Here is an 11,475-nt window from a genome sequence, read left to right as displayed (position 1 = left end):
GCAGGATAGAAATACATTCATGGGTTATCATCATAACGCCTTCTTCAAGAGTTAAAGAATTTGTTAGAATACCCTTCATGTATTTTCTTAAAGCTGGAATCATAGCACAAGCTTCTACGAACGGTAATTTCACATTTAATTGATCGATCAACTCTTTCAGCTTAACTTTTTCTTTCTCTTTCTTAGGGGCTCTTAAGGCTATAGGATAAGGTGGTTTAGGTTTGTAGACTCGAGTTGGCGGAGGTGGAATCGGGTCTTCACCAAGGATTTCCTGGGATGAATCTTCTCTTACTTCTTCTCCATCCTTTTCTCCTACCACTTCTCTTTCAACATCTTCATTCGTGATTCTTTCTTTTTCCTTTTCCTTCCCCTTTTCCTCAACTTCGGGATCTTTAGGAAATTCAGGCTCTTTGTAAGCTAATCCACTCCTAAGTGTGATAGCTTTCACATGATCGGAGGGATCTGCTTCACTTAAGTTTTTGAAAGAATCTTCATTTGGCTCCTTTTCAGAATTTTCTATGTTTCTAGAATTGGTTTTTATCATCAGGCTAAGGGGGGTGGAAAATTTTTCATTGAAATCCTCTTGCATCGTTTTTAGTTCAGATCTAAGATCACTAATCTCTTGAGACCTAGATTTTTCAAGCTCTAGAATTCTTTTGTTTAGGTTTTCAGCTTCGAAAGAGGGAAAACTAGGATAGAGAACAGGATTAGATTGAATAGCTAAGATTGGTTCGGAAGGTGATTTCCAGGCAAGCTCGAAAGACAGTTTCCCGCGGTCAGAAGGCTCGCGACCGCGGTGAAACATGTCTTGGCCGCGGTCAGCATCATCACGACTGTGGTGAAAGCTTGGTTTGCCGCGGTCCGGATGAATGGACCCGCGGTGATCAGAAACGAATGGAAATCTTGAATTTGATAGAGTTCTGCAGTGTTAACCATCCCTTGATCATACGAATCCATTGGGTTGTCCCAGCCGTCAAAGTTACACGTATTGTGTACCTTATTTGGTTGTTGCAATCCAAGATGACTCATTATGTGATGGAGACACTTCATAACTTCCGAAATCTGTTCTTTCTTCTCAGGAAGTGCAGAATTACCAAAGGTTACTTGATTTCGGATGCTGTTTGCAAAATTTTTAATGAAAACGTAAGCATCTTCTACAGATCTAGTTGAGAAGTCTCCATAACTTGCTGTGTCGAAAGAGTGTCGTAACTCTGGAGTAATACCGCGATAGAAGATACCCAGCAGGTATTGCTCGCTATATCCATGGTGTGGACAATCTCTTTGGTATTCCCTAAATCTTTCCCAAGTATCTAAAAGATCTTCATCTTCTTTTTGTTTATAAGTTCTTATCTTGTTTCTTAAGAGATTTGAACGATTTCTAGTATAAAAACGATTTAGGAAAGCAGTTCTACACGCTGCCCACGTTTTTAGTGAAGCAGGTGGCAAATATTTTAGCCATTTGCTGGCATTGTCTCTCAAAGAGAATGGGAAAAGACTACACTTGTGGTAATCCCCATTTGCTGTAATGGTTGCACATAATTCTTCGAACGTCTCGATATGGTCAATCGGGTGTTCGGAATTGTAACCATGGAATTGATTTTGTTGAACTAAATGGATATAGGGTACCTTGATTTCAGTTTTGCCATCCTCTGGTAAGGCTAGTTGAATAGCTCTTCGATCTCCCAAGAATTTCTCGAGTGAATCGAAACTTCCAATCAGTTCATCATTATCTTCACGTTTTGTCGATCCGATTAGCTCATTGTCATCATAAATCGGTTCTTTAAACTCGTCATCAGTTAGGTCATCATCGCTTGGATCACCATCCACACGATATGTTGGATCACCAAGAGTTCCGGGAACATGTTCCCGGTCTCTCATTGCAGAGAAACCTGAAAAATTCAAAACAAAAAGTAAAAGTAAACAAGTGTTCTAATAGATTTAAGCTGGGATTCGCAACGAAACAAATCAAAGTCCCCGGCAACGGCACCAAAAACTTGATGGGCCATTTGTAAACGGGGTTGGTCGGTTTTCGTTTTACTAAGCTTCAGGTTTTAAATTTATAACCCCTAAATGTCTGCAAGTGCACAGATGTGCGCTGTAGTACTTAGGGTATCGATCCACAGAGACTTAGTTGTTTCAGTACGAATTCACGGCTATGCTTAAATCAGACTAGAACTAAACAGGTTTTGGTTTTGGTTTTGGGTTTTGGTTGTCACGAAATCTAAACTAGAAAGCAATTAAAACTGAAAAGCAATTGACAAAAACGAAAACAAACGAAAGCAAGTAGTAGGCTATTAAACAAAGAGGCGATTTGAAGCAAGTAAAAGCGAATGAAAAGCAAATGAATTCAAAGGTTGTAAGCAATGAAAACAAACGTTGGGGCTCAAGGGGTTTCACAGGGATTCATGGACTAGGCTATGTCGATTTTAAACAAGTGATAAAGGTAATCAACTACGTATGTTCTAGAACTCGAGGCACGGAAGTATGAATAGCCTACTTTCGCAGCACTAAACAACTATCTCTCGCAACCCTGATCAGTAGGTTTCCACTGTGATCCTGGAAGGGAGAAGATGCAATAGCAGAACAAGACTCATCAACATTCACAAGTCAACTACAGGTAGGTTTCCACTCCTATAGAATTATTGCTTGTTTCACCCTAGTTCAGACAATCAATGAAAGCTTTCACAACATATCATATCATATCGGCTTCTAAGTGGCCAGCAGAGAATCACGCAGTAAGATTAAAGACAAACGAAGAACATCTAGAAGATTAATAATCCTTAATCTATCGATTTATAAGCAAAGACACATAAAATTCCCTTTGAACAATCCTTTTAAACCCAACTGGGTAACTACTCAAACATATTGTAACAAAGCATCATAAACGAAATTGAAAGTGCAGGAAACTAAAGAAAAGAAGGAAGAAAAACGAGGAACGGAGAAGCAGATGGAGGCGCGATGTCTTCCTCCAACGGCGGCTCCTCCTTCAAAAACGGCGGCCTCCCTCTATAGGATTTGAGTCTCACACGACAATTTAAGTACAGAAAAGAACACACCCTTAAGAATGACCTAAATGGCGTATTTATAGCTTCTGGAGTGGTCCTGGACACTTAGGGCTTCAAAAATAACGAAAGGAATTGATCTGGGCTTTAATTAAGTCGTCTGGAAAGTGAACGACCAAGTTCCATGGTTGTGGTGGCTCTACCCGTGGGAAAATGGGTGTTGGCCGCGGTCCCGGTACATGGCTCTCTTCCGGAACTGCATTTTCTGTCATTCGTGCATCGGGAGTATCTGAAGATCTAACCGTTGGATTGTCTCCAAACCAAGTGTATTAGAAAGCTGGTTGGATCCTCTATGTTGTCTCAAATTTTGGAGGTGATCAGACGGTGAGAAGGTCTTCATCGCTTGTCATACTTCTGACGGTCTGGATTTATCCAAAATTGCTCATTTGTTCCAAATTGCATATCTTTTGCCCAAGTTTCCTGTAAAATCTTTTGAAACGCTAAAACATTGAAAATACTTTAAAAACCTTTGAAAACAGAGTTAAAACACCTGTATAATATACAATTATGATCCATAAAAGTGGTCAAAACACGGTGTTATCACAGCCCTCACCCGAGGGAGATCCACGTGGGCTCAGCCCTCTCTAAGCCAATGGACAAAGGCGAATCCATAGAGTTGGACAATCGGTTCAAGAAACCCATTACTGGACCCTATAAACGGCTCAAAATGAACAAGGTAAGACTCCTACTCCAAGGTCTAGAGACATAACATGTTTTAAGTGTCAGGGAAAAGACCACTTTGCAAAGGAGTGCCCGAATCAAAGGGTAATGGTGTTAAGAGACAACGGAGAGTATGAGTCAGAATATGAGGCCGAGCTAGAAGCCACCAACTCGGAAGAGGAGGTAACCGATTTTCCTGAAGTTGGAGAGATGTTGGTGATCAGGCGATATCTCAGTGCACTATGTGACCCCGTCTCTCTAACGAGAAAACATCTTTCATACAAGATGTAGCATTGGAGATAAGGTATGTAGCCTCACAATAGATGCTGATTCTTGCAATAACGTGGCTAGCAAGTATCTTGTAGACATATTAGGTCTTGAAAAGACAAAGCATCCAAGCCCATACTGTTTTGATAGTAGGAATTTTTCAATCCTTAATCAATTCCTCAACTACTCATGTCATTGTAGCACTTGAGGTACCAATCCAAATGGAGAGATTCTAGACACTAGAACTATGAGGAGCTATCTTAATCCAAGTCTAATAAGCAGATGAGTTGGTAACCAAGATTATCTAAAAGCATATAATAAAACAAGCAAAAACAAACAGTAATTAAGAATTAAACAAGCAAGAGAAACTAAACAAACACTCAAATTCAAATAAAGAGAAAGCTAAACCTCTAGATGTGATCATTGATCAGGGTGCTTTAAATGTGAATTCATGATGCTAAGTAAACAATGCAACACTTTCAAATCTTTAGTCTAGACTTCCAATTCAGATTAATTCATTCTCATGACAGAAATCCCTTTGTTAACTACCAATTAAAGACTAATTCCCATTAGATGAATAAACAATCAACAAGCATAAGGGTCCAAGTCTAAAATGACCAGACAGCCTCTTTGTGCATCAAAATAAGAGCTAAGAAAGGCTGAATCTTATATAGAAAGATAAAGCAAGCATCACATGATCTCAAATTCCAATTAACTTAGAACTCTAATCTAGATTAATCCTCTCAAGAAGGCACTAACCTCTACACTAATCCATTTTCAAACCAAATCATCATTTGTGAAATATGAATCAATGAGCATTAAGAAACAGTTCTAATATGTCATTCATGCATTTAACAATCATTCCCATGACATTAATGCATAAACCCTTAGTTAGCTTTCATTCAGGCATTTCATCAAACACTTTTGATGCATGAAAACCCCATATTGTAGACCCAAGTGATGTGCAAGGATCTACCATTAGGATCAGCTAACTAAGGAAAGGAGAAGAGAATCTAAGCTTAAACAATCATTAATCTACATCTAAGCACCCTAATCTACACACCTAGAAGCTTAAAAGATGACTACTCACTAATCATGAAGAACACATCTAATATTTTGCAAGAGATGATGTTAATCATGATTAGAAGCAGAAATGAGATGATGAGATGATAAGAAACAGACTTAGATTGATTAAATCCTTGAGATATCTCTTAATCAAAAACGTTTTTACACTAAAAAGGAAAGAAAACTAGAGAGAAACTAAGAGAGAAGATAACCTCCCTAGGGTTTTTCTCCAAAAAGCTATATATACAAAGTGCTAATGAACCAGGTCAGCCCGGAACAAACCGGGTCCTGACCCGGCTTAAGTGGGTAAAGTGGGGAATGTGCGGGTTGGTCCAGTGTCTCCCAGGTAGCATGCCCAAGTCGCAGTAGATGAAGAACTTGTCTTGTGAGACTTAAATCGCTTTGTCTTAGCCGCACGCCCAAGTAGGAGTGTTTTGCGAGTCTTGCTGCGGCTTAATCTTCTTCTTCTTCAACTCGCAGGACCAAGGCGGTTTCTGGAAATGTAAAAACCGTGCGGGTTGGTCTCCATTACACTCAGGTCACAGGCTCAAGTCGGAGTAGATTGCGAGTGATCGTGCGGCTTGGTTCCAGGCGCGGCCAACTCGCATGCCTAAGTCGCACGATTGTGGACTTAGCAATTTTATTGCTCGGGAGCCTCAGACCTCATCCATTGATAGCTTACCCGCACTTCTCAACTTGCAGCATCAATTTCCAGGCATTCGTCTTCAGGCCTGCGAGTTAACCAAGTCGCAAGGCTTTCTCGCAGCATTCAGAGCAGCTTGGACCACTTCGTATTCCGGAGAGTGTAACTTCTGAGATACTTGTCCGAATTGAGTGATTCCGGTTGCAGAGGACATAGGACTCATATATCTCCAACTTTGGTGAAGGAAGCTTCGGTGCTTGGGAAGTGGAAGGCTTCCTGGAGGGCTCATCTTTGCAGTGAATTTATACGATCAGAGAGAGGCGTCTAGACATGTGTCCATTCCGGAGACCGTATCTTCCTGCTCATAGCTCAGAATTGAATGATATTAGACGCTCTAGAAAGAGGACTCAAATGTCTCTGATTCTTATGAAGGCCCCGGAAACTGAATCGGCCTGGAAGTGCACAGCAGCGAGACATGGGTTCCTTCCGACGAGCTTAACTTTCTGCTCACGCGTCCGAATTCCATGATTCCACTTGCTATGGAACCGTGATCCAATCCTCTCCAACTTCGATGTAGCACCCCATAGCTGAATCGTACCGGAAGGTTCCCCGGACAGGCGATTTCGGAGACGTGTTTGCACACGGAGATTTTGGCCGAGAAATCCTTTAGCCGGTACGCGTTTTGGCCGATAAAAATCCACCCGTGGTACGCGTTCTGGCCGAGAAAAACCTTCCTGGTGCGCGAGAATGGCCGATAACCTCCAAAGACCCAATTTCACCATTTTTCAATCTTGATCACCGTTCCACTTCCTGGATTCATCTTTTCAGCTCCAAATAGCTCCAAATACACCTGATAAACACTCAAAACATGCAAATACTCATTGGGACCTAATGCATCTCCTAAGTCCTAAAACAATGCTTAAAGACCTAAAATGCATGCAAATGAGACATGATTTGGACTAGAATATGTACATTAAATGATGCAATTTATGAATATATCAACTCCCCCACACTTATCCTTTGCTTGTCCTCAAGCAAAAAGGAACAAATGAGAGGAAAAGGTTGAATGCATTGGGAGCTCATTTTTCCTTTGAAAGAGAAAAGTGACCACTAAGAGAATTCAAGTTCATGCTCAATATGCAATGCAAGACCATACTATGATGTATCAACTCAACAGTAATCTCCACAAGTTCTCTTATTCCTCAAGTCTTTAACATTCATTAAGCTCTTTACCAAGTGGATCAAATAATGCAATGTTCAAACAAGCAAAGTTTGGCTAGGGTGAGGTACTGAGACTAAAATGGTCTCATCAGCGCCTAAGTGGGTTCAATGCAGCAAGTGGATCTCTCTATGAATGATCAAACTTTGGCATAATGCTAAAGGTAAAAAGCAACCTATGCATACAAGGGCAAGGACTCATCCCACCCCACACTCTACTCAAAGCTTTCTCACTTGCGCAACCTCTCAAGAACCTCACTTTCCACATTCAATTTCCTTTCACTAGGGGACTCACTTTTCATTTTCACACTCAAGTCTTGGAGTTCAAACTTTACATAGCTCTTTTTCACTTTATTTTGTAACTTCTTGCCTCTTTTTCTTTCTTTTTAAAACATTTGAGCTCTTGGGCTTCTTTTCTTTTCTTTTCACCTTGAGGCTAGACTTTTTCTTTTCAAAACACTAGAGCTCACTTTCTTTGACTCAAAACTCAAAGACTGATTTCTTTTCTTTTTCTATCCCCTAGTTCTCACCATTCTCCTTTTATTTCCACTCATCTCTCCTTTTCACTCAGCAACAAGTATTCCCCCACACTTAGTTCTCACCAAATCTCTCAGCTCCTTGATGATGGAACTTAACACTCAATGAGACTTGCCCTTGTCGCTCTAAACCTAACACTTTCTGCTAAGTTTGATCCAAGGTGGCCTTTCAATCACACACAAACATTTGGCTTGAAAGAAGGATGGGTTCAGGGTGAGGAAAACTGATCCAGATGTGGACTCAGCTATTTGAGCTAAGGAAGAGGGTGGTAAAAACAGGATTCTAGCTCAAATATGTATATAGGTATCCACAAACTTATTTAAACAATGCATCACAAGATAATTTCAAGTCAAGTTCAAGGTTTTCACTTATTAGAGTTGAGTTCAATTCAAACTTGCTTCTCAGATTCAAATCATTTCAAGCCTTGCAAGCACATAAGTCATTTCACAAGCATATTTAATCCAAATTCTCAAAGTGATGTACTCTCAAGGAAAGAACCTATCATTACTCCCATTTGCATATGATGCAACCTATATGAAAATGCAAACTAGACTCAACCTAAAATGTGAATGCAACTACATGAGCATTTTTTGTGAAATTTTTTCAGATTTTTCCGTTTTTTTGGTTTTTATATGCACTTAGATGAATGCAAAATGAGACTCAAAGTAAAAAGGAAAATAAGAGCAGAATAAACATGATTAGTAAACACAAAACCCCTCCCCCACACTTAAATAACACAGTCCCTTGTGTTATAAAAGCATGAGAAAGAGAAAAAATCAAGCATGAGAAAGAGAAAAAATCAAACATGAAATGCAAAAGATAAAGAAAAATGCTAAATGCTCATTTACAAGTGTTTGGAGTGATACCTGGTGTGGTTCTTATGCAAAAGGGGAGTGAGTATCTGCACCAGATGAGGCTAGACATCACCGGAGATGGGTTTGGCTTGCCTGAACTCCCTTGTGCGGCATGGACTTGTCTTGGACCAACTCGCAGACTTTGGGACATAGTTTTCCAGACCTTAAACACTTCTCTCAGCCCTCTCACATGCTCCATTTCATTTATCACAAGGCTATGTCCTCCAAAAATCACCTAGAACCTGAGACCAACTCACAAAACCCATCAAAAGATCCTAAAACATAAAAAGAAATGAGAGAAAAGATTGAAAATATTATATACAAGGATAAGCTTGGGGTATCTCCCAAGAGCACTTTGTTTAAAGTCACTAAGTTTGACTTATTACACTCTTTTTAGTAAGGGAGAGGAGGAGCTTTGATGCTCCAGGTCTTGTCCATGAATTTAAGCATGAGGTCCTTGTTCATCAGCTCTTGGACACCATCAGATCCTTTGTCTATGAACTCTGGTGTGAGGATAGCTCTGACTTTGGCAAATGGTCTTGATCTTCCATTGCCTTTAACCTTGTATTCAACAGCTCCACCAACAAACTTCCAAGGAGTGAGAGTTAAGACCTGAGAAGATTACTCAAGAGTGAATGGTCTGGTTCTTGGTGGGTTCTTGTCTTGAGACCCTGAGCCATTGCCTTTGTTGCTGCTGATCTCCTTCTCACTTGGTGTAGGAGATAGAGATTCCAAGCAAGCTTCATCATCACTAAAGAAATTCCCTTCAAACTCAAGATCAGGTCTTATTAGGGATTCTTTCTTTTTCTCAACAGATGCAAGGGGTTGAGCTTCTTCTATAGTTCCAATACTCCCCACATACATCATCCCATAGTGTTTCAACTCATCAGAATCATCAGATATAACTCCTCAAAACCCAGCAAGAGGAGGCTGAAGAGGATAAGATACTTCATCATCTACCTTAGCAAGCACCACTCTTTGAGTATCAAAGTCCATCCTTGCTCCTGTGGTGTTCAGAAATGGAGTTCCAAGCAAAAGAGGTAGCTCTTTTGTCTTCTTCATCTTCATAACTACAAAATCTGTTGGAACTATGCATTCACCAATTTTCAATGGGTAGTCTTCAAGGATTCCATATGGTTTCTTTGAGGATGAATCTCCAAAGGTGATTGACATGGGGTGATGCTTAAGACTCTTGATCCCTAGTCTCTCCACCATGTCTAAAGACATTACACTGATGCTTGATCCAGAATCACACAAAGCATTGTCCACTTTCAAATTTCCAAGAGAGCATGAGATGGAGAACTTTCCTGGGTTGCCTAGCTTGGGAATAGATTTGGGTTTCACCCTTGTTGAGCCAGTGCTAGAGACTCCATCAGATGTCCTTCCTTGAACCATTCTCTGATCCTTTCCTTCAGCAATCTCAGAATCATTCTTTTTCATATCAAAACAAGCTGCCTCCCCACCTTCTTTCTCAATGTCCTCATTGAGATCACAGAACAGGAAGTCAAACTCCTCTATGATGGCGTCCTCATCATCTTGTGTTAGGCACTTTGCACTTGAGACATTGCCATGGAGAATATCCTCAATTTCTTGGACAGCAGCATGATTCTCATCATTTGAGAGGATGGCATTGCAGTATTCTGTTGGATGTGCTACTGATGTCCCTGGTAAAGATCTTTGAGCTTGAGAACTGCAGTGTCCCTTGTTGTTCTCTAGAGTCTTGACTTTGGAAGCCAAGGTTGAAAGCTGAGATAGAAGATCAGAATAACTGCAATCCACCTTGTTGTTAATCTCTGCCATTTTCTTGTTAAAGTCCATGGCACCACTTGCTTGACCTTTGAGGATTTCCTGGAGCAGGTTCTGCACTTCTTGATCCTTATTCTCTGAGTTCTGTTGGAGACTTTGTTGTTGGGGAGGGACAAAACCTTGTTGTTGAGTGTTTTGAGGATAGAAGTTCTGGTTTGGGGGATTCTTGTAGTAGGTAAAGCCCTTTTGGTAACCTTGTTGGCCACCTACAAAGTTCACCTCAGTTGTGATGTCTTCCCTTTGAAATGTGTCTTGAAATACATGATTCACATCTCTAACAAAGTTGGCTGACTGATGAGAAGCTAAGAGAAGTGTGTCTAGTTTCTCATTGAGAGACTTGATGTCTTTCCTTGTCCTTTCCTCTTCAGCACTCACAGCTCCTCTTGAATTCCTTTCAAAGTCTGATCCATAATGCTCATGACTCTGAGCTACATTCTCCACTAGGGTCATGGCATCATTGACTTCCTTGGTCATGAAATTACCATTTGGAGCTGTGTCCAAGAGAAGTCTGACCTTTGGTAACGTACCTCTGTAGAAGGTACTTAGCAGCTGAGCATCTGAGAATCCATGGTGAGGGCATTGCATGGTATACCCTCTAAATCTTTCCCAAGCCTCACAAAATGATTCATGGTTCTTCTGAATGAAACTTGAGATTTCATTTCTTAACCTTGCTGTTCTTGATGAAGAGAAGAACTTGGTTAGAAATGCTCTTTTGCATTGCTCCCAAGTTGTGACTGATCCTTGAGGTAGAGACTTTTCCCACTGAGGAGCTTTGTCTTCTAGAGAAAAAGGAAATAGCCTCAACTTGAAACTGTCCTCACTCACTCCATTCATCTTAGTTAGATCACAAACTCTATCAAAGTTGTCAATGTGATCTAATGGGTCTTCTAATGCCAAGCCATGGAACGTGTTTGATTGCACCATGTTGATCAGGCCAGATTTGATCTCAAAATCGTTTTCAGGTGTTGGGGCTTGAATCCCATGTCTTTGACCTTGAGCATTGGCCTCATCACCAGCTCCCACAACTTGTCTTGGACGTGGAGGTGGTGGCTCTTCCTGATTCTGGTGGTTTCCATTACAACCTCTCAATGTGCTCAGCTCTTTCTCTTTGTCTTCTTGCTTGACTTCTGGTGTTCATACACCTGAAAACAAAGACAGCACTTGAAAGGTAATCAGTAAAACAAAAGAAAATGACTTGATCTCAAGAAGATCCAAAGTCCTAATGCTAGAATGAACTCTCCAATTGGCAACGGCGCCTAATTGATAGTAGGAATTTTTCAATCCTTGATCAATTCCTCAACTACTCATGTCATTGTAGCACTTGAGGTATCAATCCAAATGGAGAGATTCTAGACACTAGAAC

At 40.6% G+C, this 11,475-nt stretch overlaps 2 non-coding genes across 2 annotated transcripts; both read left to right on the top strand.

Annotated features, from left to right (window-relative positions):
• Window positions 1–1,258: 1,258 nt before the first annotated feature.
• On the top strand, window positions 1,259–1,366 carry LOC112087644. Its single transcript, XR_002900190.1, has one exon. It is a non-coding gene; the product is annotated as a small nucleolar RNA R71 (small nucleolar RNA).
• A 9,308-nt stretch (window positions 1,367–10,674) lies between these two features.
• LOC112087662 lies at window positions 10,675–10,781 on the top strand. Its single transcript, XR_002900208.1, has one exon. It is a non-coding gene; the product is annotated as a small nucleolar RNA R71 (small nucleolar RNA).
• The last annotated feature ends 694 nt before the right edge of the window (window positions 10,782–11,475 follow it).

Source organism: Eutrema salsugineum, unplaced genomic scaffold (assembly GCF_000478725.1).
Source record: "Eutrema salsugineum unplaced genomic scaffold, Eutsalg1_0 scaffold_17, whole genome shotgun sequence".
NCBI lineage: Eukaryota > Viridiplantae > Streptophyta > Magnoliopsida > Brassicales > Brassicaceae > Eutrema > Eutrema salsugineum.
Note: the sequence above shows the minus strand (reverse complement) of the source record. Positions and strands in the feature narration are given on the sequence as shown.